The 26169-nt window shown below is 47.6% G+C and overlaps 13 non-coding genes and 4 pseudogenes across 13 annotated transcripts; all 17 read right to left on the reverse strand.

Moving 5' to 3' along the window:
- Nucleotides 1-4889: 4889 nt before the first annotated feature.
- On the reverse strand, nt 4890-5005 carry LOC141227309 (U2 spliceosomal RNA; annotated as a pseudogene).
- Nucleotides 5006-6120: 1115 nt separating this feature from the next.
- Nucleotides 6121-6311, reverse strand: LOC141227614 (U2 spliceosomal RNA). Its single transcript, XR_012294603.1, has one exon. It is a non-coding gene; the product is annotated as a U2 spliceosomal RNA (small nuclear RNA).
- Nucleotides 6312-7426: 1115 nt separating this feature from the next.
- On the reverse strand, nt 7427-7617 carry LOC141227615 (U2 spliceosomal RNA). The gene has a single exon (XR_012294604.1). It is a non-coding gene; the product is annotated as a U2 spliceosomal RNA (small nuclear RNA).
- Nucleotides 7618-8732: 1115 nt separating this feature from the next.
- On the reverse strand, nt 8733-8923 carry LOC141227145 (U2 spliceosomal RNA). The gene has a single exon (XR_012294251.1). It is a non-coding gene; the product is annotated as a U2 spliceosomal RNA (small nuclear RNA).
- A 1112-nt stretch (nt 8924-10035) lies between these two features.
- Nucleotides 10036-10226, reverse strand: LOC141227616 (U2 spliceosomal RNA). The gene has a single exon (XR_012294605.1). It is a non-coding gene; the product is annotated as a U2 spliceosomal RNA (small nuclear RNA).
- A 1115-nt stretch (nt 10227-11341) lies between these two features.
- LOC141227261 (U2 spliceosomal RNA) lies at nt 11342-11532 on the reverse strand. The gene has a single exon (XR_012294337.1). It is a non-coding gene; the product is annotated as a U2 spliceosomal RNA (small nuclear RNA).
- Nucleotides 11533-12646: 1114 nt separating this feature from the next.
- On the reverse strand, nt 12647-12832 carry LOC141227206 (U2 spliceosomal RNA). The gene has a single exon (XR_012294298.1). It is a non-coding gene; the product is annotated as a U2 spliceosomal RNA (small nuclear RNA).
- Nucleotides 12833-13621: 789 nt separating this feature from the next.
- LOC141227340 (U2 spliceosomal RNA) lies at nt 13622-13713 on the reverse strand (annotated as a pseudogene).
- A 1115-nt stretch (nt 13714-14828) lies between these two features.
- Nucleotides 14829-15019, reverse strand: LOC141227363 (U2 spliceosomal RNA). The gene has a single exon (XR_012294360.1). It is a non-coding gene; the product is annotated as a U2 spliceosomal RNA (small nuclear RNA).
- A 1114-nt stretch (nt 15020-16133) lies between these two features.
- On the reverse strand, nt 16134-16319 carry LOC141227267 (U2 spliceosomal RNA). Its single transcript, XR_012294340.1, has one exon. It is a non-coding gene; the product is annotated as a U2 spliceosomal RNA (small nuclear RNA).
- A 789-nt stretch (nt 16320-17108) lies between these two features.
- Nucleotides 17109-17200, reverse strand: LOC141227341 (U2 spliceosomal RNA; annotated as a pseudogene).
- A 1115-nt stretch (nt 17201-18315) lies between these two features.
- On the reverse strand, nt 18316-18506 carry LOC141227617 (U2 spliceosomal RNA). Its single transcript, XR_012294606.1, has one exon. It is a non-coding gene; the product is annotated as a U2 spliceosomal RNA (small nuclear RNA).
- A 1115-nt stretch (nt 18507-19621) lies between these two features.
- LOC141227619 (U2 spliceosomal RNA) lies at nt 19622-19812 on the reverse strand. Its single transcript, XR_012294608.1, has one exon. It is a non-coding gene; the product is annotated as a U2 spliceosomal RNA (small nuclear RNA).
- A 1115-nt stretch (nt 19813-20927) lies between these two features.
- Nucleotides 20928-21125, reverse strand: LOC141227234 (U2 spliceosomal RNA). The gene has a single exon (XR_012294323.1). It is a non-coding gene; the product is annotated as a U2 spliceosomal RNA (small nuclear RNA).
- Nucleotides 21126-23570: 2445 nt separating this feature from the next.
- On the reverse strand, nt 23571-23761 carry LOC141227620 (U2 spliceosomal RNA). The gene has a single exon (XR_012294609.1). It is a non-coding gene; the product is annotated as a U2 spliceosomal RNA (small nuclear RNA).
- A 1115-nt stretch (nt 23762-24876) lies between these two features.
- LOC141227141 (U2 spliceosomal RNA) lies at nt 24877-25059 on the reverse strand. Its single transcript, XR_012294247.1, has one exon. It is a non-coding gene; the product is annotated as a U2 spliceosomal RNA (small nuclear RNA).
- Nucleotides 25060-25853: 794 nt separating this feature from the next.
- LOC141227353 (U2 spliceosomal RNA) lies at nt 25854-25946 on the reverse strand (annotated as a pseudogene).
- Nucleotides 25947-26169: the final 223 nt, after the last annotated feature.

Consider the following 26169-nt stretch of genomic DNA (forward strand, 5'->3'; position numbering starts at 1 on the left):
CTCACAAGTGAGGTGTCTGAGGCTCCAGAGTCCGATCCGTTGCTTCACCTTGGCCAAGCGTTCTTGCCAGGACTTGAGGGCCGCTCCTTCCTTCCCGAACCAGACTCCCAGCACCTTGAGGAAATCCGGTTGAATGTTGAAGGGGAAGGGGGCGGAGGAGGCCGGCTGCCAATCCCCGAAGAGCATGGCTTCCGACTTCCTGCAGTTGACTTTGGCCCCTGAAGCCCGGCCGAACCTCTCACACGTCTGGACGAGGGCGTCGACTGAACCACGATCAGCGCAGAAGACGGTGACGTCGTCCATGTAGAGCGAGCACTTGACCTCATGTCGTCCCGGACCCGGTGCGGTGATCCCTCTGATCTCTCCATTCTGCCGGATAGCCTCTGCGAAGAGTTCTATAACACAAACAAAAAGAAGAGGTGATAGAGGGCAGCCTTGTCTGACCCCAGAGAGGACAGGGAAGGGGTCAGTCTTCCAGCCGTTCACCAACACCGAGCTGTGGATATCAAAATACATCAGACGGACATACGAACAAAACATGTTACCCAAACCTAACCGGTGCAGAGCTCGGCCCATGAACTCGTGGGAAACCCGGTCGAAGGCCTTCTCCTGATCCAAGGAGACCAGGGCCGCGTGTGCGCGGCGGACCTTGATGTACTCGACCGTGTCCCGCACGAGAGCGAGGCTGTCTGCGATGCGACGTCCAGGGATGCCGCAGGTCTGGTCCGGGTGGATGATCCGTCCGATGACCGTCTTAAGTCGTGTCGCCATCGTCTTGGCCAGGATCTTGTAGTCCACGTTGAGCAGAGTGATGGGACGCCAATTCCTCAGGTCGCACCTCTCTCCCTTCCGCTTGTACAGGATCGTGACCATTCCTTCCCTCAAAGATGGAGGCATTCTACCCTCCACCACCATCTCCTCGTACAGGTCCAACAGGTCCGGACAGATGAGGTCTCCCAGCGCTACATAGAGCTCCGCTGGAAGACCATCACTGCCCGGGGTCCTGCCGGTCCTAAAGGATTTAGCGGCAGAGAGCAATTCGCCCACCATCAGAGGTTTGTCCAAGGCTGCCGTGCCTGCAGGATCAAGATGGTTAGTGATACCTGACAGGAACTTATCAGCAGCGTCGGGGTCGGTAGTCTTGTGGGAGTAGAGTTCGCTGTAGAAGTCGCTGACGACCCTCATCACGTCCTCCTTCCCACGTCGCATGTTTCCGCTCTCGTCTCGCAGCTCGTTCAGGGGCGTGTGACCGGCATGAAGTTTCCTGAAAAAGAATGAGTTACATTTCTCACCCTTCTCCAGATTCTCCACTTTGGAACGGAAGATGATTCGCTTGGACTCCTCCTCAAAGTGCCTTTTCAGGCTCTTCTTGGTCTCCTCCAGCTCCTCCCTCACGTCCCAGCCGCAGTGAAGAAGGTCCTGCAGCGACCGCAGCTCGCGCTGCAGCCCTCTGAAGTCCCTCCTCTTCTCACACTCCTGTTGTCGACCCTTGGCCTGAAAGAAACAGCGAAACTCAAGTTTAACATATTCCCACCAATCAGAGACTGTTTGGAAGCTACCCTTGTAGGACTGCCACATTGCGTAGGCTGCTCTCAGCTCCTCCACGACTTCATCCTGAGCCAGCAGAGCACAATTCAGCTTCCAGGAGCCGGGGCCGGACGGAAAACCGTCGCCGAGGACACCTTGTAAGTGAATGGCTCTGTGGTCGGAGAAGAAGCAGGAGACCATCGAGTGCCTACTCTGCCTGACTGCCCGAGAGGTGAACACAAAGTCAATCCTGGAGCGGAGTGAGCCATCGGGTCGGCTCCACGAATAGTTCGTGGAGCCTCTCCCCATGGAGCCCACCACGTCCTGAAGAGAGGCCTCGGTTACCATCTCGATGAGCAGCTTGGACGTGATGTCCAACTTGGCAGATGTGCCAGAACTACGACCGTCCTCCTCGATGGGGCAGTTGAAATCCCCGGCCATCACTAAGGTCCTGGTGGTGGCAAGCTGAAGCCGCAGGGTCTGGAAAAGCTCCAAACGCTCATTCTTCAGTGGGGACGCATACACGTTGATGAACCTGACAGGTTCTCCCGCCCAGTTGCCATCTACAACAAGAGCCCTGCCGCAGATGAGCTCCTGGACGGACTCAAGCGTGAATGCGCCCCCCCTGATCAGAATTGCGACCCCCGCAGACTTGCAGTCACCCCCACCGGACCAGTAGGGTGGACCGTGGGACCACTCCCTGGCCAGATGTTTGAAGGACCTAGAGGAGGGAAGGGAACATTCCTGCAACATATAAACATCACACAACTGGGAAGTAAGGAAGGCATAAATAGTCTGACGTCTGAACTTGTCCTTGATGCTCCTGACATTAATGGAAAATAAGTTAATATTAGCCATCATGTAGGGAAAAAAGAAAAAGTTAGCGCAGGCAATACACCTTAGTTACCACTCCGGTCGGGTGGTCCCTCGTCGGTGTTGACTGCTGGTGACGGGATCACCAGCAGGCCCTCTTCCTCCATCTGGTCAAGCAGCGCGGCCTCAATCTCGGCGACCACCAGTTCCTCCTCTTCTGGCTCGGCCACCAGGGTCTCAACCATGTGCTCCATCTCTTCTGGCTCAGGGAGGGTATCCTCCTTTTCGCCTACGAAATCCAGAATCTTCTTTTTGGAGGATTCAGTAGCAGGGCTGTCCTCCACCTTCCTCTTTCCCCGGGTTGGAACTGGGGAGACAAGAAGGGGAAAATCCTCCTCGGAATAGATAGCGGCGGGTGGAGGAAAGGTTAATTCCACCGCTACCATGGTCTGGGGAGGGAGAGTGGCTGCCGGGGCAGGGGAAAGGACACCTGCTGAGGAGTAGGGGAAGGAGGAAGAGGAAGTGGAATCCTCAGCAGGGGTGGCCGGGGTGGGGGGGGATTGGACGGGGGTGGCAGGGGGAGGGATCGAGAGAGGGGTGACAGAACTCTTACCCTCCTTTGACTTTTTCTTCTGCTTCGGAGCTGCTGGGACCGTCGCTGGGGCTTTGGCCACCGACTCCTTGACCGCTTTGGCCTTGGTCGTCTCGGCCTTGGCCGCTGGGGCCTTGGTCGTCGCGTCCTTGACCTTCACAGGCCTGGTCGTCGGGGCCTTGTCCTCCGTAGCTGGGGTCGTCGCAACCACCGATGCCCAGGATCTCTCACGCCTGGGGCAATCCTTGTACAGATGAGCCGCCAGCCCACATAGGTTGCAGGACGTCTTCTTCGGGCAGTCCTTCGAGCTGTGTCCCGTCACTCGACAAATCCTGCAGGCATCCTCCTTGCAGTCCTTCATCTCGTGGCCGTTCTTGCCGCATCTCCTGCAGTTCCGCGGCATGTCCGGGTAATAGATGAGGCCGTAGGAGTTGCCCAGGGAGAATGTCGGGGGCAGGTGCCGAAGTCCGTCTGAGTACGCCAGGTCCCTGTGAAGTCTAACGGTCACCAACCACTTACCTGTCCAGAAGCCGAGTCCATTCAGGATGTGAGAGGGTTCCTTCACAACCAAACAGAAGCGTCTCAGGAAGGTACAGATGTCTTGGCCTGGGGTGTGCGGGTTGCGCATGGAGACCGTGATCCTCCTTTCATCCCTCTGGATAGGGCAGCTACCTGTAAAGGCAGAGAAAGAATTATCCGGTCCTTTTGCGCTTACCATTTCCCAGAACCTCCTGCAGGTGTTCACAGTGGCGAAGGTGACGAAGAAGATCCCCGTCAAGAAGGTCTGGATGCTGAGGGTGTCCGACCTGGAGAAGCCTCGATCCAGCAGCATCTTCTGGCAGAACACGTCCGAGGACATGTCCGGCACCCTCCCATCCACTTCCTTCAGCTTCAGGGCCACCGTCTGCCGCATCCATGGCTCCAGGGCTGGAGCTTCGTGGCGGGGCTTCTGGGGTCCCTTCTGCTGGCCAGTCGTGGAGGCAGAGTCCTTGGGGTCAGAATCGGCTCCTGGCTGGGCCCTCCTGGCTGTCCCCAGCTCCAGGCTCTTCTTTTCGGCCTTCCTCGCAGCGCTTGCCATGGCTTTCCTCCTGCAGTTACTTCTTGGAGCTGGATCTGGAACTCTTCCCGGAATGGGTGGAGCTATGCAGATTCTTCTCCCGTCGTGTTCTGGACAAATTCCCCGAAAGGTCTTTGTCTCGATGATTTTCTTCCTCGAAGATTCCACAGGACAGCCCGATTGTTCTCCGAGTCTTCGTCTTCTTCTGGATTCTTTAGAGCTTCTTCCTCCCACCGATATCCGCCTTCGTTCTCTGATGTCAGCTGGGCTCCGAAGCTCTTCTCCTTCCGAGTTCGATCGCTCTCGTCAAGTGTAGATCGTAGCTCTTGTGTTCTTAAAAGAACAGATTTTTTGATTGAAGCTGCATCCAAGGCACTGAAAAATGTGACCGAAGTCACACCAAAACAGCGCACGAGGCGAGGATTCATGTGGACCCTTCCCGGCGGAGAGGGTCCCCAATAAACCATCCCCATCCCTCCGAGCCAGAAGGCCACAGCGAGGGTCAGGGATCTCCGATGCTCTCCCTAGCCGAAGCCGGAGAAGAGCCGTTTTCGTGCTCCCAGCTTCCATCTAGGCTGCCACCCTAGTGGAGCTGGAGCCTGTGTTGGTTTCTCAGCCCAAAGCTGACCGGACCTCCGACCGGGTTTATAAAAATTCCCCTTCCTAGCCCGGAGGCCAGGAATAGGGGGGGTTGCTCAGAAAGTATGATTGGCAAAGGTGCGGCGTGCTACGAAGCCAAGTCTTTCTGGGGTTCCCAGTCCCAGTAAGCTTGGACTCCCACCAGGGCGCCTACTCCTGGGGCACATTGCTCCAAAGCCCTCACACTTACCCAGCCTAGTGACTAAGATCCTGGAGGGCCATGTTTTCCATCAGATAACTCTATGAGCCACCTGGCGTACTAACAAGTGCACCAAACCAGTGTGTAATATGCATCAATTTACTAGGGCAGCCCAAGGACAAAACTGCCTTTTCAAAAGATACTACACTTGATCTTAGCCAAAAGGCCGAGAAGCGATAACCAGAATTGGTTTCAAACTACGGAGCCACCCAAGGATCCTGAAAAGTCCATTTGTGGAGATGAGCTCCTGGACTCCCGTTAAGAAGACATGTTGTCAACCTCTAGATCCCTTACATGCCTGCACTTTTCGGCTTGCTGCTGCTGCAATCCACGCGTTTTAGATCTGCATAACTCCACCTCTTTAAACACAGCACCTTCACCCCCTGCTGTTCCCACCCGCCTCAACACCGTTGGAAGGGAGGAGAACCAATTAAGGCGGGGGGTGGGGTGGAACGAGCAGCTGTCTACCCTTAGCAGGAGGGCTCCTGATTACATACCTCTCCTGCTGCTGCTGCTGCTGGCTGTCCAGCAGCAGACTGAAGGTGGCTGCTGCTGTGCACAGGTATATAAAGGCTCAGAGCCTATTATGACACGCGCAGCCAGCGTTCCATTGCCACATTCCATCTACTGCAGGCAGGATACCTGGCTGGCTGAATGTCGCTGAGAAGCTCACAGAGACCGCCATAAGCAACAGTTTAACAGAATGCCACAGACTAATCAACCAAACTTTTTGGGTTGGGTTCTCTTTTATAGTCTGCAGGCATTAAATGAAAGAAGTCAGTGTTCCAGCAGAAGGAGACAACGTTTCAGAAAAGGCATTGTAGCAAACCAAAAAAGAAATTTTAAGCGCAGCAGAGTAACCAGCGCACATACCTGTTAGCTCAGGTGAGTTTAAAAGGCTGCTGTTGATAACAAGGGCATTTGCTAAATAGATGGTGTGTGTGCAACAATATACTGAAAGGTCAATTATATTGTGCAGCTTATCTCACCACCTGTAGTTATTTAGGTGAAAGCTCCAAAATGCTTGCCTAATATGTCTGTTTATCCAAAAGGAAGTAAAAAGGGAGAGCTAGAAAGATAGCATTGCATCACATTACATGGCAATGCAATGCACAGTTGCTGAAGTTGAACCAAAATGAGCTTGTAATCTGGCTTCTGCAACTTTGAACATGAAAAATCCAATGAGGAGAAGAAAAGCAAAGCCAAAGAGTCCATCCCAAAATCCGACAAACAAGCAAAATGAACAAAAAACATTGAATTCAATTCTTTCTGATTTTAGAAACTGCATTAAAGAAGGGGTGCACCGGTCCTGGAGATACTGCAATACCAGGTCAATGCGTGGAGTGGACAGAGCAAGCTCTTTTTCCATCTCCCTGTTCTAAAAATCCATTTAATATATGGTCCCCAGATAGGGGACGTATCAGATATTAAACTGATAAGAACAGATACTACACTTGATCTTAGCCAAAAGGCCGAGAAGCGATAACCAGAATTGGTTTCAAACTACGGAGCCACCCAAGGATCCTGAAAAGTCCATTTGTGGAGATGAGCTCCTGGACTCCCGTTAAGAAGACATGTTGTCAACCTCTAGATCCCTTACATGCCTGCACTTTTCGGCTTGCTGCTGCTGCAATCCACGCGTTTTAGATCTGCATAACTCCACCTCTTTAAACACAGCACCTTCACCCCCTGCTGTTCCCACCCGCCTCAACACCGTTGGAAGGGAGGAGAACCAATTAAGGCGGGGGGTGGGGTGGAACGAGCAGCTGTCTACCCTTAGCAGGAGGGCTCCTGATTACATACCTCTCCTGCTGCTGCTGCTGCTGGCTGTCCAGCAGCAGACTGAAGGTGGCTGCTGCTGTGCACAGGTATATAAAGGCTCAGAGCCTATTATGACACGCGCAGCCAGCGTTCCATTGCCACATTCCATCTACTGCAGGCAGGATACCTGGCTGGCTGAATGTCGCTGAGAAGCTCACAGAGACCGCCATAAGCAACAGTTTAACAGAATGCCACAGACTAATCAACCAAACTTTTTGGGTTGGGTTCTCTTTTATAGTCTGCAGGCATTAAATGAAAGAAGTCAGTGTTCCAGCAGAAGGAGACAACGTTTCAGAAAAGGCATTGTAGCAAACCAAAAAAGAAATTTTAAGCGCAGCAGAGTAACCAGCGCACATACCTGTTAGCTCAGGTGAGTTTAAAAGGCTGCTGTTGATAACAAGGGCATTTGCTAAATAGATGGTGTGTGTGCAACAATATACTGAAAGGTCAATTATATTGTGCAGCTTATCTCACCACCTGTAGTTATTTAGGTGAAAGCTCCAAAATGCTTGCCTAATATGTCTGTTTATCCAAAAGGAAGTAAAAAGGGAGAGCTAGAAAGATAGCATTGCATCACATTACATAGCAATGCAATGCACAGTTGCTGAAGTTGAACCAAAATGAGCTTGTAATCTGGCTTCTGCAACTTTGAACATGAAAAATCCAATGAGGAGAAGAAAAGCAAAGCCAAAGAGTCCATCCCAAAATCCGACAAACAAGCAAAATGAACAAAAAACATTGAATTCAATTCTTTCTGATTTTAGAAACTGCATTAAAGAAGGGGTGCACCGGTCCTGGAGATACTGCAATACCAGGTCAATGCGTGGAGTGGACAGAGCAAGCTCTTTTTCCATCTCCCTGTTCTAAAAATCCATTTAATATATGGTCCCCAGATAGGGGACGTATCAGATATTAAACTGATAAGAACAGATACTACACTTGATCTTAGCCAAAAGGCCGAGAAGCGATAACCAGAATTGGTTTCAAACTACGGAGCCACCCAAGGATCCTGAAAAGTCCATTTGTGGAGATGAGCTCCTGGACTCCCGTTAAGAAGACATGTTGTCAACCTCTAGATCCCTTACATGCCTGCACTTTTCGGCTTGCTGCTGCTGCAATCCACGCGTTTTAGATCTGCATAACTCCACCTCTTTAAACACAGCACCTTCACCCCCTGCTGTTCCCACCCGCCTCAACACCGTTGGAAGGGAGGAGAACCAATTAAGGCGGGGGGTGGGGTGGAACGAGCAGCTGTCTACCCTTAGCAGGAGGGCTCCTGATTACATACCTCTCCTGCTGCTGCTGCTGCTGGCTGTCCAGCAGCAGACTGAAGGTGGCTGCTGCTGTGCACAGGTATATAAAGGCTCAGAGCCTATTATGACACGCGCAGCCAGCGTTCCATTGCCACATTCCATCTACTGCAGGCAGGATACCTGGCTGGCTGAATGTCGCTGAGAAGCTCACAGAGACCGCCATAAGCAACAGTTTAACAGAATGCCACAGACTAATCAACCAAACTTTTTGGGTTGGGTTCTCTTTTATAGTCTGCAGGCATTAAATGAAAGAAGTCAGTGTTCCAACAGAAGGAGACAACGTTTCAGAAAAGGCATTGTAGCAAACCAAAAAAGAAATTTTAAGCGCAGCAGAGTAACCAGCGCACATACCTGTTAGCTCAGGTGAGTTTAAAAGGCTGCTGTTGATAACAAGGGCATTTGCTAAATAGATGGTGTGTGTGCAACAATATACTGAAAGGTCAATTATATTGTGCAGCTTATCTCACCACCTGTAGTTATTTAGGTGAAAGCTCCAAAATGCTTGCCTAATATGTCTGTTTATCCAAAAGGAAGTAAAAAGGGAGAGCTAGAAAGATAGCATTGCATCACATTACATGGCAATGCAATGCACAGTTGCTGAAGTTGAACCAAAATGAGCTTGTAATCTGGCTTCTGCAACTTTGAACATGAAAAATCCAATGAGGAGAAGAAAAGCAAAGCCAAAGAGTCCATCCCAAAATCCGACAAACAAGCAAAATGAACAAAAAACATTGAATTCAATTCTTTCTGATTTTAGAAACTGCATTAAAGAAGGGGTGCACCGGTCCTGGAGATACTGCAATACCAGGTCAATGCGTGGAGTGGACAGAGCAAGCTCTTTTTCCATCTCCCTGTTCTAAAAATCCATTTAATATATAGTCCCCAGATAGGGGACGTATCAGATATTAAACTGATAAGAACAGATACTACACTTGATCTTAGCCAAAAGGCCGAGAAGCGATAACCAGAATTGGTTTCAAACTACGGAGCCACCCAAGGATCCTGAAAAGTCCATTTGTGGAGATGAGCTCCTGGACTCCCGTTAAGAAGACATGTTGTCAACCTCTAGATCCCTTACATGCCTGCACTTTTCGGCTTGCTGCTGCTGCAATCCACGCGTTTTAGATCTGCATAACTCCACCTCTTTAAACACAGCACCTTCACCCCCTGCTGTTCCCACCCGCCTCAACACCGTTGGAAGGGAGGAGAACCAATTAAGGCGGGGGGTGGGGTGGAACGAGCAGCTGTCTACCCTTAGCAGGAGGGCTCCTGATTACATACCTCTCCTGCTGCTGCTGCTGGCTGTCCAGCAGCAGACTGAAGGTGGCTGCTGCTGTGCACAGGTATATAAAGGCTCAGAGCCTATTATGACACGCGCAGCCAGCGTTCCATTGCCACATTCCATCTACTGCAGGCAGGATACCTGGCTGGCTGAATGTCGCTGAGAAGCTCACAGAGACCGCCATAAGCAACAGTTTAACAGAATGCCACAGACTAATCAACCAAACTTTTTGGGTTGGGTTCTCTTTTATAGTCTGCAGGCATTAAATGAAAGAAGTCAGTGTTCCAGCAGAAGGAGACAACGTTTCAGAAAAGGCATTGTAGCAAACCAAAAAAGAAATTCTAAGCGCAGCAGAGTAACCAGCGCACATACCTGTTAGCTCAGGTGAGTTTAAAAGGCTGCTGTTGATAACAAGGGCATTTGCTAAATAGATGGTGTGTGTGCAACAATATACTGAAAGGTCAATTATATTGTGCAGCTTATCTCACCACCTGTAGTTATTTAGGTGAAAGCTCCAAAATGCTTGCCTAATATGTCTGTTTATCCAAAAGGAAGTAAAAAGGGAGAGCTAGAAAGATAGCATTGCATCACATTACATGGCAATGCAATGCACAGTTGCTGAAGTTGAACCAAAATGAGCTTGTAATCTGGCTTCTGCAACTTTGAACATGAAAAATCCAATGAGGAGAAGAAAAGCAAAGCCAAAGAGTCCATCCCAAAATCCGACAAACAAGCAAAATGAACAAAAAACATTGAATTCAATTCTTTCTGATTTTAGAAACTGCATTAAAGAAGGGGTGCACCGGTCCTGGAGATACTGCAATACCAGGTCAATGCGTGGAGTGGACAGAGCAAGCTCTTTTTCCATCTCCCTGTTCTAAAAATCCATTTAATATATGGTCCCCAGATAGGGGACGTATCAGATATTAAACTGATAAGAACAGATACTACACTTGATCTTAGCCAAAAGGCCGAGAAGCGATAACCAGAATTGGTTTCAAACTACGGAGCCACCCAAGGATCCTGAAAAGTCCATTTGTGGAGATGAGCTCCTGGACTCCCGTTAAGAAGACATGTTGTCAACCTCTAGATCCCTTACATGCCTGCACTTTTCGGCTTGCTGCTGCTGCAATCCACGCGTTTTAGATCTGCATAACTCCACCTCTTTAAACACAGCACCTTCACCCCCTGCTGTTCCCACCCGCCTCAACACCGTTGGAAGGGAGGAGAACCAATTAAGGCGGGGGGTGGGGTGGAACGAGCAGCTGTCTACCCTTAGCAGGAGGGCTCCTGATTACATACCTCTCCTGCTGCTGCTGCTGCTGGCTGTCCAGCAGCAGACTGAAGGTGGCTGCTGCTGTGCACAGGTATATAAAGGCTCAGAGCCTATTATGACACGCGCAGCCAGCGTTCCATTGCCACATTCCATCTACTGCAGGCAGGATACCTGGCTGGCTGAATGTCGCTGAGAAGCTCACAGAGACCGCCATAAGCAACAGTTTAACAGAATGCCACAGACTAATCAACCAAACTTTTTGGGTTGGGTTCTCTTTTATAGTCTGCAGGCATTAAATGAAAGAAGTCAGTGTTCCAGCAGAAGGAGACAACGTTTCAGAAAAGGCATTGTAGCAAACCAAAAAAGAAATTTTAAGCGCAGCAGAGTAACCAGCGCACATACCTGTTAGCTCAGGTGAGTTTAAAAGGCTGCTGTTGATAACAAGGGCATTTGCTAAATAGATGGTGTGTGTGCAACAATATACTGAAAGGTCAATTATATTGTGCAGCTTATCTCACCACCTGTAGTTATTTAGGTGAAAGCTCCAAAATGCTTGCCTAATATGTCTGTTTATCCAAAAGGAAGTAAAAAGGGAGAGCTAGAAAGATAGCATTGCATCACATTACATGGCAATGCAATGCACAGTTGCTGAAGTTGAACCAAAATGAGCTTGTAATCTGGCTTCTGCAACTTTGAACATGAAAAATCCAATGAGGAGAAGAAAAGCAAAGCCAAAGAGTCCATCCCAAAATCCGACAAACAAGCAAAATGAACAAAAAACATTGAATTCAATTCTTTCTGATTTTAGAAACTGCATTAAAGAAGGGGTGCACCGGTCCTGGAGATACTGCAATACCAGGTCAATGCGTGGAGTGGACAGAGCAAGCTCTTTTTCCATCTCCCTGTTCTAAAAATCCATTTAATATATAGTCCCCAGATAGGGGACGTATCAGATATTAAACTGATAAGAACAGATACTACACTTGATCTTAGCCAAAAGGCCGAGAAGCGATAACCAGAATTGGTTTCAAACTACGGAGCCACCCAAGGATCCTGAAAAGTCCATTTGTGGAGATGAGCTCCTGGACTCCCGTTAAGAAGACATGTTGTCAACCTCTAGATCCCTTACATGCCTGCACTTTTCGGCTTGCTGCTGCTGCAATCCACGCGTTTTAGATCTGCATAACTCCACCTCTTTAAACACAGCACCTTCACCCCCTGCTGTTCCCACCCGCCTCAACACCGTTGGAAGGGAGGAGAACCAATTAAGGCGGGGGGTGGGGTGGAACGAGCAGCTGTCTACCCTTAGCAGGAGGGCTCCTGATTACATACCTCTCCTGCTGCTGCTGCTGCTGGCTGTCCAGCAGCAGACTGAAGGTGGCTGCTGCTGTGCACAGGTATATAAAGGCTCAGAGCCTATTATGACACGCGCAGCCAGCGTTCCATTGCCACATTCCATCTACTGCAGGCAGGATACCTGGCTGGCTGAATGTCGCTGAGAAGCTCACAGAGACCGCCATAAGCAACAGTTTAACAGAATGCCACAGACTAATCAACCAAACTTTTTGGGTTGGGTTCTCTTTTATAGTCTGCAGGCATTAAATGAAAGAAGTCAGTGTTCCAGCAGAAGGAGACAACGTTTCAGAAAAGGCATTGTAGCAAACCAAAAAAGAAATTTTAAGCGCAGCAGAGTAACCAGCGCACATACCTGTTAGCTCAGGTGAGTTTAAAAGGCTGCTGTTGATAACAAGGGCATTTGCTAAATAGATGGTGTGTGTGCAACAATATACTGAAAGGTCAATTATATTGTGCAGCTTATCTCACCACCTGTAGTTATTTAGGTGAAAGCTCCAAAATGCTTGCCTAATATGTCTGTTTATCCAAAAGGAAGTAAAAAGGGAGAGCTAGAAAGATAGCATTGCATCACATTACATGGCAATGCAATGCACAGTTGCTGAAGTTGAACCAAAATGAGCTTGTAATCTGGCTTCTGCAACTTTGAACATGAAAAATCCAATGAGGAGAAGAAAGCAAAGCCAAAGAGTCCATCCCAAAATCCGACAAACAAGCAAAATGAACAAAAAACATTGAATTCAATTCTTTCTGATTTTAGAAACTGCATTAAAGAAGGGGTGCACCGGTCCTGGAGATACTGCAATACCAGGTCAATGCGTGGAGTGGACAGAGCAAGCTCTTTTTCCATCTCCCTGTTCTAAAAATCCATTTAATATATGGTCCCCAGATAGGGGACGTATCAGATATTAAACTGATAAGAACAGATTTTTTTTTTTTTTATCGAAAGCCCGAATTCGTGTACAAAACCCGAGTGCGCTTAAAAAAGTGACAAGTGCCACAAAAAAAGTGCACTAGGATGCTGGTCTTCTTGAAACCCTCTCCAAAAGGAGAAGGGTCCCCCAAACCATTCCCCGTCCCTCCGAGCCAAAAGGCCACAGCGAGGAACAGGGACAAAAAGCCACCTCCAGCCGAAGCCAGAGGCGACCCAATCTTACCCCCAGCACCTGCCCGAGTTCTCACCCGAGCAAGGCACTGGGAGCCAAAGACTGTGCTCCCCTCCCAGAAGAGGGGAGCCAACAACGCTCTCCTCCCGAAAGAGGAGAGCCAGGGGGGTTCAGGGGGGAGCGGAACCTGATGGCCACACACTCCCCCCCTAGACCTGCCAAGAGAGGAACCCGTAAGGGAACCGCATCCCAACAAAATCCTAGTAGGACGTGACACACGTGAATAAGTGGACACACAGTGACAAAGAAATTAAATAAATAGTGAAGGTTTCACAGTATAATACTGCCCGGACCTTCGACCGGGAATTGAAAAATTCCCCATCCTAAGGCCAGAAGGCCCGGAATAAGGGTGTGTGCGAAGAAAGAAAATTTGAAGTGCTTGTGCAAATGTGCCATAAACTCAAGTGGGGTTCCCAATCCCAGTGAGTTAAGGCACCCCAGGGTCACCACTCCTGGGGCACTTCACACTTCGGGCTTTCGATCTTCCCCGGCCCAATGGCGTCGATCCTGGGGGGCCATGCTTTCCACCAGATGACTATATTAGCCACCTGGCGTACTAACAAGCGCCTAAACCCCAGTGTGCATAATGTATCAATCTACTAGGGCGGCCAACATCCAAAACCGCCTTTTCGAAAGATACTACACTTGATCTTAGCCAAAAGGCCGAGAAGCGATAACCAGAATTGGTTTCAAACTACGGAGCCACCCAAGGATCCTGAAAAGTCCATTTGTGGAGATGAGCTCCTGGACTCCCGTTAAGAAGACATGTTGTCAACCTCTAGATCCCTTACATGCCTGCACTTTTCGGCTTGCTGCTGCTGCAATCCACGCGTTTTAGATCTGCATAACTCCACCTCTTTAAACACAGCACCTTCACCCCCTGCTGTTCCCACCCGCCTCAACACCGTTGGAAGGGAGGAGAACCAATTAAGGCAGGGGGTGGGGTGGAACGAGCAGCTGTCTACCCTTAGCAGGAGGGCTCCTGATTACATACCTCTCCTGCTGCTGCTGCTGCTGGCTGTCCAGCAGCAGACTGAAGGTGGCTGCTGCTGTGCACAGGTATATAAAGGCTCAGAGCCTATTATGACACGCGCAGCCAGCGTTCCATTGCCACATTCCATCTACTGCAGGCAGGATACCTGGCTGGCTGAATGTCGCTGAGAAGCTCACAGAGACCGCCATAAGCAACAGTTTAACAGAATGCCACAGACTAATCAACCAAACTTTTTGGGTTGGGTTCTCTTTTATAGTCTGCAGGCATTAAATGAAAGAAGTCAGTGTTCCAGCAGAAGGAGACAACGTTTCAGAAAAGGCATTGTAGCAAACCAAAAAAGAAATTTTAAGCGCAGCAGAGTAACCAGCGCACATACCTGTTAGCTCAGGTGAGTTTAAAAGGCTGCTGTTGATAACAAGGGCATTTGCTAAATAGATGGTGTGTGTGCAACAATATACTGAAAGGTCAATTATATTGTGCAGCTTATCTCACCACCTGTAGTTATTTAGGTGAAAGCTCCAAAATGCTTGCCTAATATGTCTGTTTATCCAAAAGGAAGTAAAAAGGGAGAGCTAGAAAGATAGCATTGCATCACATTACATGGCAATGCAATGCACAGTTGCTGAAGTTGAACAAAAATGAGCTTGTAATCTGGCTTCTGCAACTTTGAACATGAAAAATCCAATGAGGAGAAGAAAAGCAAAGCCAAAGAGTCCATCCCAAAATCCGACAAACAAGCAAAATGAACAAAAAACATTGAATTCAATTCTTTCTGATTTTAGAAACTGCATTAAAGAAGGGGTGCACCGGTCCTGGAGATACTGCAATACCAGGTCAATGCGTGGAGTGGACAGAGCAAGCTCTTTTTCCATCTCCCTGTTCTAAAAATCCATTTAATATATAGTCCCCAGATAGGGGACGTATCAGATATTAAACTGATAAGAACAGATACTACACTTGATCTTAGCCAAAAGGCCGAGAAGCGATAACCAGAATTGGTTTCAAACTACGGAGCCACCCAAGGATCCTGAAAAGTCCATTTGTGGAGATGAGCTCCTGGACTCCCGTTAAGAAGACATGTTGTCAACCTCTAGATCCCTTACATGCCTGCACTTTTCGGCTTGCTGCTGCTGCAATCCACGCGTTTTAGATCTGCATAACTCCACCTCTTTAAACACAGCACCTTCACCCCCTGCTGTTCCCACCCGCCTCAACACCGTTGGAAGGGAGGAGAACCAATTAAGGCGGGGGGTGGGGTGGAACGAGCAGCTGTCTACCCTTAGCAGGAGGGCTCCTGATTACATACCTCTCCTGCTGCTGCTGCTGCTGGCTGTCCAGCAGCAGACTGAAGGTGGCTGCTGCTGTGCACAGGTATATAAAGGCTCAGAGCCTATTATGACACGCGCAGCCAGCGTTCCATTGCCACATTCCATCTACTGCAGGCAGGATACCTGGCTGGCTGAATGTCGCTGAGAAGCTCACAGAGACCGCCATAAGCAACAGTTTAACAGAATGCCACAGACTAAACAACCAAACTTTTTGGGTTGGGTTCTCTTTTATAGTCTGCAGGCATTAAATGAAAGAAGTCAGTGTTCCAGCAGAAGGAGACAACGTTTCAGAAAAGGCATTGTAGCAAACCAAAAAAGAAATTTTAAGCGCAGCAGAGTAACCAGCGCACATACCTGTTAGCTCAGGTGAGTTTAAAAGGCTGCTGTTGATAACAAGGGCATTTGCTAAATAGATGGTGTGTGTGCAACAATATACTGAAAGGTCAATTATATTGTGCAGCTTATCTCACCACCTGTAGTTATTTAGGTGAAAGCTCCAAAATGCTTGCCTAATATGTCTGTTTATCCAAAAGGAAGTAAAAAGGGAGAGCTAGAAAGATAGCATTGCATCACATTACATGGCAATGCAATGCACAGTTGCTGAAGTTGAACCAAAATGAGCTTGTAATCTGGCTTCTGCAACTTTGAACATGAAAAATCCAATGAGGAGAAGAAAGCAAAGCCAAAGAGTCCATCCCAAAATCCGACAAACAAGCAAAATGAACAAAAAACATTGAATTCAATTCTTTCTGATTTTAGAAACTGCATTAAAGAAGGGGTGCACCGGTACTGGAGATACTGCAATACCAGGTCAATGCGTGGAGTGGACAGAGCAAGCTCTTTTTCCATCTCCCTGTTCTAAAAATCCATTTAATATATGGTCCCCAGATAGGGGACGTATCAGATATTAAACTGATAAGAACAGATTTTTTTTTTTTTTATCGAAAGCCCGAATTCGTGTACAAAACCCGAGTGCGCTTAAAAAAGTGACAAGTGCCACAAAAAAAGTGCACTAGGATGCTGGTCTTCTTGAAACCCTCTCCAAAAGGAGAAGGGTCCCCCAAACCATTCCCCGTCCCTCCGAGCCAAAAGGCCACAGCGAGGAACAGGGACAAAAAGCCACCTCCAGCCGAAGCCAGAGGCGACCCAATCTTACCCCCAGCACCTGCCCGAGTTCTCACCCGAGCAAGGCACTGGGAGCCAAAGACTGTGCTCCCCTCCCAGAAGAGGGGAGCCAACAACGCTCTCCTCCCGAAAGAGGAGAGCCAGGGGGGTTCAGGGGGGAGCGGAACCTGATGGCCACACACTCCCCCCCTAGACCTGCCAAGAGAGGAACCCGTAAGGGAACCGCATCCCAACAAAATCCTAGTAGGACGTGACACACGTGAATAAGTGGACACACAGTGACAAAGAAATTAAATAAATAGTGAAGGTTTCACAGTATAATACTGCCCGGACCTTCGACCGGGAATTGAAAAATTCCCCATCCTAAGGCCAGAAGGCCCGGAATAAGGGTGTGTGCGAAGAAAGAAAATTTGAAGTGCTTGTGCAAATGTGCCATAAACTCAAGTGGGGTTCCCAATCCCAGTGAGTTAAGGCACCCCAGGGTCACCACTCCTGGGGCACTTCACACTTCGGGCTTTCGATCTTCCCCGGCCCAATGGCGTCAATCCTGGGGGGCCATGCTTTCCACCAGATGACTATATTAGCCACCTGGCGTACTAACAAGCGCCTAAACCCCAGTGTGCATAATGTATCAATCTACTAGGGCGGCCAACATCCAAAACCGCCTTTTCGAAAGATACTACACTTGATCTTAGCCAAAAGGCCGAGAAGCGATAACCAGAATTGGTTTCAAACTACGGAGCCACCCAAGGATCCTGAAAAGTCCATTTGTGGAGATGAGCTCCTGGTCTCCCGTTAAGAAGACATGTTGTCAACCTCTAGATCCCTTACATGCCTGCACTTTTCGGCTTGCTGCTGCTGCAATCCACGCGTTTTAGATCTGCATAACTCCACCTCTTTAAACACAGCACCTTCACCCCCTGCTGTTCCCACCCGCCTCAACACCGTTGGAAGGGAGGAGAACCAATTAAGGCGGGGGGTGGGGTGGAACGAGCAGCTGTCTACCCTTAGCAGGAGGGCTCCTGATTACATACCTCTCCTGCTGCTGCTGCTGCTGGCTGTCCAGCAGCAGACTGAAGGTGGCTGCTGCTGTGCACAGGTATATAAAGGCTCAGAGCCTATTATGACACGCGCAGCCAGCGTTCCATTGCCACATTCCATCTACTGCAGGCAGGATACCTGGCTGGCTGAATGTCGCTGAGAAGCTCACAGAGACCGCCATAAGCAACAGTTTAACAGAATGCCACAGACTAATCAACCAAACTTTTTGGGTTGGGTTCTCTTTTATAGTCTGCAGGCATTAAATGAAAGAAGTCAGTGTTCCAGCAGAAGGAGACAACGTTTCAGAAAAGGCATTGTAGCAAACCAAAAAAGAAATTTTAAGCGCAGCAGAGTAACCAGCGCACATACCTGTTAGCTCAGGTGAGTTTAAAAGGCTGCTGTTGATAACAAGGGCATTTGCTAAATAGATGGTGTGTGTGCAACAATATACTGAAAGGTCAATTATATTGTGCAGCTTATCTCACCACCTGTAGTTATTTAGGTGAAAGCTCCAAAATGCTTGCCTAATATGTCTGTTTATCCAAAAGGAAGTAAAAAGGGAGAGCTAGAAAGATAGCATTGCATCACATTACATGGCAATGCAATGCACAGTTGCTGAAGTTGAACCAAAATGAGCTTGTAATCTGGCTTCTGCAACTTTGAACATGAAAAATCCAATGAGGAGAAGAAAAGCAAAGCCAAAGAGTCCATCCCAAAATCCGACAAACAAGCAAAATGAACAAAAAACATTGAATTCAATTCTTTCTGATTTTAGAAACTGCATTAAAGAAGGGGTGCACCGGTCCTGGAGATACTGCAATACCAGGTCAATGCGTGGAGTGGACAGAGCAAGCTCTTTTTCCATCTCCCTGTTCTAAAAATCCATTTAATATATGGTCCCCAGATAGGGGACGTATCAGATATTAAACTGATAAGAACAGATACTACACTTGATCTTAGCCAAAAGGCCGAGAAGCGATAACCAGAATTGGTTTCAAACTACGGAGCCACCCAAGGATCCTGAAAAGTCCATTTGTGGAGATGAGCTCCTGGACTCCCGTTAAGAAGACATGTTGTCAACCTCTAGATCCCTTACATGCCTGCACTTTTCGGCTTGCTGCTGCTGAAATCCACGCGTTTTAGATCTGCATAACTCCACCTCTTTAAACACAGCACCTTCACCCCCTGCTGTTCCCACCCGCCTCAACACCGTTGGAAGGGAGGAGAACCAATTAAGGCGGGGGGTGGGGTGGAACGAGCAGCTGTCTACCCTTAGCAGGAGGGCTCCTGATTACATACCTCTCCTGCTGCTGCTGCTGCTGGCTGTCCAGCAGCAGACTGAAGGTGGCTGCTGCTGTGCACAGGTATATAAAGGCTCAGAGCCTATTATGACACGCGCAGCCAGCGTTCCATTGCCACATTCCATCTACTGCAGGCAGGATACCTGGCTGGCTGAATGTCGCTGAGAAGCTCACAGAGACCGCCATAAGCAACAGTTTAACAGAATGCCACAGACTAATCAACCAAACTTTTTGGGTTGGGTTCTCTTTTATAGTCTGCAGGCATTAAATGAAAGAAGTCAGTGTTCCAGCAGAAGGAGACAACGTTTCAGAAAAGGCATTGTAGCAAACCAAAAAAGAAATTTTAAGCGCAGCAGAGTAACCAGCGCACATACCTGTTAGCTCAGGTGAGTTTAAAAGGCTGCTGTTGATAACAAGGGCATTTGCTAAATAGATGGTGTGTGTGCAACAATATACTGAAAGGTCAATTATATTGTGCAGCTTATCTCACCACCTGTAGTTATTTAGGTGAAAGCTCCAAAATGCTTGCCTAATATGTCTGTTTATCCAAAAGGAAGTAAAAAGGGAGAGCTAGAAAGATAGCATTGCATCACATTACATGGCAATGCAATGCACAGTTGCTGAAGTTGAACCAAAATGAGCTTGTAATCTGGCTTCTGCAACTTTGAACATGAAAAATCCAATGAGGAGAAGAAAAGCAAAGCCAAAGAGTCCATCCCAAAATCCGACAAACAAGCAAAATGAACAAAAAACATTGAATTCAATTCTTTCTGATTTTAGAAACTGCATTAAAGAAGGGGTGCACCGGTCCTGGAGATACTGCAATACCAGGTCAATGCGTGGAGTGGACAGAGCAAGCTCTTTTTCCATCTCCCTGTTCTAAAAATCCATTTAATATATGGTCCCCAGATAGGGGACGTATCAGATATTAAACTGATAAGAACAGATACTACACTTGATCTTAGCCAAAAGGCCGAGAAGCGATAACCAGAATTGGTTTCAAACTACGGAGCCACCCAAGGATCCTGAAAAGTCCATTTGTGGAGATGAGCTCCTGGACTCCCGTTAAGAAGACATGTTGTCAACCTCTAGATCCCTTACATGCCTGCACTTTTCGGCTTGCTGCTGCTGCAATCCACGCGTTTTAGATCTGCATAACTCCACCTCTTTAAACACAGCACCTTCACCCCCTGCTGTTCCCACCCGCCTCAACACCGTTGGAAGGGAGGAGAACCAATTAAGGCGGGGGGTGGGGTGGAACGAGCAGCTGTCTACCCTTAGCAGGAGGGCTCCTGATTACATACCTCTCCTGCTGCTGCTGCTGCTGGCTGTCCAGCAGCAGACTGAAGGTGGCTGCTGCTGTGCACAGGTATATAAAGGCTCAGAGCCTATTATGACACGCGCAGCCAGCGTTCCATTGCCACATTCCATCTACTGCAGGCAGGATACCTGGCTGGCTGAATGTCGCTGAGAAGCTCACAGAGACCGCCATAAGCAACAGTTTAACAGAATGCCACAGACTAATCAACCAAACTTTTTGGGTTGGGTTCTCTTTTATAGTCTGCAGGCATTAAATGAAAGAAGTCAGTTTTCCAGTAGAAGGAGACAACGTTTCAGAAAAGGCATTGTAGCAAACCAAAAAAGAAATTTTAAGCGCAGCAGAGTAACCAGCGCACATACCTGTTAGCTCAGGTGAGTTTAAAAGGCTGCTGTTGATAACAAGGGCATTTGCTAAATAGATGGTGTGTGTGCAACAATATACTGAAAGGTCAATTATATTGTGCAGCTTATCTCACCACCTGTAGTTATTTAGGTGAAAGCTCCAAAATGCTTGCCTAATATGTCTGTTTATCCAAAAGGAAGTAGAAAGGGAGAGCTAGAAAGATAGCATTGCATCACATTACATGGCAATGCAATGCACAGTTGCTGAAGTTGAACCAAAATGAGCTTGTAATCTGGCTTCTGCAACTTTGAACATGAAAAATCCAATGAGGAGAAGAAAAGCAAAGCCAAAGAGTCCATCCCAAAATCCGACAAACAAGCAAAATGAACAAAAAACATTGAATTCAATTCTTTCTGATTTTAGAAACTGCATTAAAGAAGGGGTGCACCGGTCCTGGAGATACTGCAATACCAGGTCAATGCGTGGAGTGGACAGAGCAAGCTCTTTTTCCATCTCCCTGTTCTAAAAATCCATTTAATATATGGTCCCCAGATAGGGGACGTATCAGATATTAAACTGATAAGAACAGATTTTTTTTTTTTTTTTTTTTTTTTTTCCAAACACTCAGAAATTAAGTTTTATAATCTTAAATCGTATATCACCAAACTCAAGATTTTAGTTCCATCATCGTGTTTAGATATTATATTTATATTTTTTCATTTGAATTAATATATATAAAGTTAAACATAACAATTCCTTTGCAGTTTCAACAGTTTCCAAACAAATCACCACTGACATTACTTCACCCGGTTTCCCAAACTAAATATCCCCTTTTTCTCTTTTACTTTCCTCCCAACAAAACCCCTTAACTTCTTTTCTTCCTCCTCATGCTCTAACCGCATCTGTTCCCTATCATACTCTTCCTCATCATCTCTGAAAGTCACCACCTTCTCCAACACTTTACCCTTTTCCTCTTTTACTTCTTTCTTTTCACCAGATACTTTCCTTGATCCACAATTTTCCTGTACCGTTACCTTTTTCTTCAATTTCACCTTTAAACTTTCAACTTCTTTTCCCTGCTTATTCTCCTCTATAATTATGGCATCAACTTCCTTCTTCATTTTATCACCAATATCTTCCTTTTGTCCTCCAAAGTTCTTTTCAAAAGTTCCTTTGCTGCTTTCCATGTAACAATACCCAGAACTCCCGTTTACCATAATCCTCCCATTATGCAAATTTTCTTCTCCTGTTGTCCACACCAAAAAACGTCTCTTTCCGTTCCAAATACCAACTTTGTTCCTGTATAATTTCTGAAACTTTACCATCTTACATTTAGATTCCAAAAAAACCATTATCTCCTCTATTTCCACAAACGGATTGTCCATGTAAATTATCACACTCTTCGGTTTCCCCATGAATGATGCACTTACTCCAATTTTCCCAGAATACTCTTCACTCCAGCCTTTGAAAAAATGAATGCACTTTTCCTCAGAAACTAGAGTCACATCACAAACTTTACCTTGCTTTATTTCTTGCATACAGTAGATATCCTTCTCCAAAACTTCATATTTCCTCAAAATTTCCAGAATCCATTTTTCTTCCAAAAAAGTTTCTTCCGTCTCCCGTTTCACAAAAAAACGTAAGCATCTCTTCTTTTTCCAAAACTCCATCTCAACGATCCGTTTTCCTTCCGTTTTTTCCTTCTAATCCTCCAAATGTTGCCACCACAGCTATGTGTGGCGACAGTTGCCCCCCACAGCTATGTGTGGTGACAAGGTGATCGCCTCTCGTTGCCCAGGGACTAATCCGACTCCCTAATAGCAGCAGGGGGGTTTAGCTCCACCGATAAGTGTAGCGATCCCCCCAGGCCAAGGAGCCGGGTACCCCAAGCGCCTCCCAGCCAAGACCAAGGCAGAAACCGCTAGATCACTGCACTTGATCTTAGCCAAAAGGCCGAGAAGCGATAACCAGAATTGGTTTCAAACTACAGAGCCACCCAAGGATCCTGAAAAGTCCATTTGTGGAGATGAGCTCCTGGACTCCCGTTAAGAAGACATGTTGTCAACCTCTAGATCCCTTACATGCCTGCACTTTTCGGCTTGCTGCTGCTGCAATCCACGCGTTTTAGATCTGCATAACTCCACCTCTTTAAACACAGCACCTTCACCCCCTGCTGTTCCCACCCGCCTCAACACCGTTGGAAGGGAGGAGAACCAATTAAGGCGGGGGGTGGGGTGGAACGAGCAGCTGTCTACCCTTAGCAGGAGGGCTCCTGATTACATACCTCTCCTGCTGCTGCTGCTGCTGGCTGTCCAGCAGCAGACTGAAGGTGGCTGCTGCTGTGCACAGGTATATAAAGGCTCAGAGCCTATTATGACACGTGCAGCCAGCGTTCCATTGCCACATTCCATCTACTGCAGGCAGGATACCTGGCTGGCTGAATGTCGCTGAGAAGCTCACAGAGACCGCCATAAGCAACAGTTTAACAGAATGCCACAGACTAATCAACCAAACTTTTTGGGTTGGGTTCTCTTTTATAGTCTGCAGGCATTAAATGAAAGAAGTCAGTGTTCCAGCAGAAGGAGACAACGTTTCAGAAAAGGCATTGTAGCAAACCAAAAAAGAAATTTTAAGCGCAGCAGAGTAACCAGCGCACATACCTGTTAGCTCAGGTGAGTTTAAAAGGCTGCTGTTGATAACAAGGGCATTTGCTAAATAGATGGTGTGTGTGCAACAATATACTGAAAGGTCAATTATATTGTGCAGCTTATCTCACCACCTGTAGTTATTTAGGTGAAAGCTCCAAAATGCTTGCCTAATATGTCTGTTTATCCAAAAGGAAGTAAAAAGGGAGAGCTAGAAAGATAGCATTGCATCACATTACATGGCAATGCAATGCACAGTTGCTGAAGTTGAACGAAAATGAGCTTGTAATCTGGCTTCTGCAACTTTGAACATGAAAAATCCAATGAGGAGAAGAAAAGCAAAGCCAAAGAGTCCATCCCAAAATCCGACAAACAAGCAAAATGAACAAAAAACATTGAATTCAATTCTTTCTGATTTTAGAAACTGCATTAAAGAAGGGGTGCACCGGTCCTGGAGATACTGCAATACCAGGTCAATGCGTGGAGTGGACAGAGCAAGCTCTTTTTCCATCTCCCTGTTCTAAAAATCCATTTAATATATGGTCCCCAGATAGGGGACGTATCAGATATTAAACTGATAAGAACAGATACTACACTTGATCTTAGCCAAAAGGCCGAGAAGCGATAACCAGAATTGGTTTCAAACTACGGAGCCACCCAAGGATCCTGAAAAGTCCATTTGTGGAGATGAGCTCCTGGACTCCCGTTAAGAAGACATGTTGTCAACCTCTAGATCCCTTACATGCCTGCACTTTTCGGCTTGCTGCTGCTGCAATCCACGCGTTTTAGATCTGCATAACTCCACCTCTTTAAACACAGCACCTTCACCCCCTGCTGTTCCCACCCGCCTCAACACCGTTGGAAGGGAGGAGAACCAATTAAGGCGGGGGGTGGGGTGGAACGAGCAGCTGTCTACCCTTAGCAGGAGGGCTCCTGATTACATACCTCTCCTGCTGCTGCTGCTGCTGGCTGTCCAGCAGCAGACTGAAGGTGGCTGCTGCTGTGCACAGGTATATAAAGGCTCAGAGCCTATTATGACACGCGCAGCCAGCGTTCCATTGCCACATTCCATCTACTGCAGGCAGGATACCTGGCTGGCTGAATGTCGCTGAGAAGCTCACAGAGACCGCCATAAGCAACAGTTTAACAGAATGCCACAGACTAATCAACCAAACTTTTTGGGTTGGGTTCTCTTTTATAGTCTGCAGGCATTAAATGAAAGAAGTCAGTGTTCCAGCAGAAGGAGACAACGTTTCAGAAAAGGCATTGTAGCAAACCAAAAAAGAAATTTTAAGCGCAGCAGAGTAACCAGCGCACATACCTGTTAGCTCAGGTGAGTTTAAAAGGCTGCTGTTGATAACAAGGGCATTTGCTAAATAGATGGTGTGTGTGCAACAATATACTGAAAGGTCAATTATATTGTGCAGCTTATCTCACCACCTGTAGTTATTTAGGTGAAAGCTCCAAAATGCTTGCCTAATATGTCTGTTTATCCAAAAGGAAGTAAAAAGGGAGAGCTAGAAAGATAGCATTGCATCACATTACATGGCAATGCAATGCACAGTTGCTGAAGTTGAACCAAAATGAGCTTGTAATCTGGCTTCTGCAACTTTGAACATGAAAAATCCAATGAGGAGAAGAAAAGCAAAGCCAAAGAGTCCATCCCAAAATCCGACAAACAAGCAAAATGAACAAAAAACATTGAATTCAATTCTTTCTGATTTTAGAAACTGCATTAAAGAAGGGGTGCACCGGTCCTGGAGATACTGCAATACCAGGTCAATGCGTGGAGTGGACAGAGCAAGCTCTTTTTCCATCTCCCTGTTCTAAAAATCCATTTAATATATGGTCCCCAGATAGGGGACGTATCAGATATTAAACTGATAAGAACAGATTTTTTTTTTTATCGAAAGCCCGAATTCGTGTACAAAACCCGAGTGCGCTTAAAAAAGTGACAAGTGCCACAAAAAAAAGTGCACTAGGATGCTGGTCTTCTTGAAACCCTCTCCAAAAGGAGAAGGGTCCCCCAAACCATTCCCCGTCCCTCCGAGCCAGAAGGCCACAGCGAGGAACAGGGACAAATAGCCACCTCCAGCCGGAGCCAGAGGCGACCCAATCTTACCCCCAATACCTGCCCGAGTTCTCACCCGAGCAAGGCACTGGGAGCCAAAGACTGTGCTCCCCTCCCGGAAGAGGGGAGCCAACAACGCTCTCCTCCCGAAAGAGGAGAGCCAGTGGGGTTCAGGGGGGAGCGGAACCTGATGGCCACACACTCCCCCCCTAGACCTGCCAAGAGAGGAACCCGTAAGGGAACCGCATCCCGACAAAATCCTAGTAAGGACGTGGACACACGTGAAAAAGTGGACACACAGTGACAAAAAAAAATTAAATAAATAGTGAAGGTTTCACAGTATAATACTGCCCGGACCTTCGACCGGGAATTGAAAAATTCCCCATCCTAAGGCCAGAAGACCCGGAATAAGGGTGTGTGTGAAGAAAGAAATATTGAAGTGCTAGTGCAAATGTGCCATAAACTCAAGTGGGGTTCCCAATCCCAGTGAGTTAAGGCACCCCAGGGTCACCACTCCTGGGGCACTTCACACTTCGGGCTTTCGATCTTCCCCGGCCCAATGGCATCGATCCTGGGGGGCCATGCTTTCCACCAGATGACTATATTAGCCACCTGGCGTACTAACAAGCGCCTAAACCCCAGTGTGCATAATGTATCAATCTACTAGGGCGGCCAACATCCAAAACCGCCTTTTCGTAAAGATACTACACTTGATCTTAGCCAAAAGGCCGAGAAGCGATAACCAGAATTGGTTTCAAACTACGGAGCCACCCAAGGATCCTGAAAAGTCCATTTGTGGAGATGAGCTCCTGGACTCCCGTTAAGAAGACATGTTGTCAACCTCTAGATCCCTTACATGCCTGCACTTTTCGGCTTGCTGCTGCTGCAATCCACGCGTTTTAGATCTGCATAACTCCACCTCTTTAAACACAGAACCTTCACCCCCTGCTGTTCCCACCCGCC

The sequence above is a fragment of the Phyllobates terribilis genome, unplaced genomic scaffold (genome assembly GCF_046119375.1).
Source record: "Phyllobates terribilis strain yellow unplaced genomic scaffold, ASM4611937v1 Scaffold_416__1_contigs__length_1633014, whole genome shotgun sequence".
NCBI lineage: Eukaryota > Metazoa > Chordata > Amphibia > Anura > Dendrobatidae > Phyllobates > Phyllobates terribilis.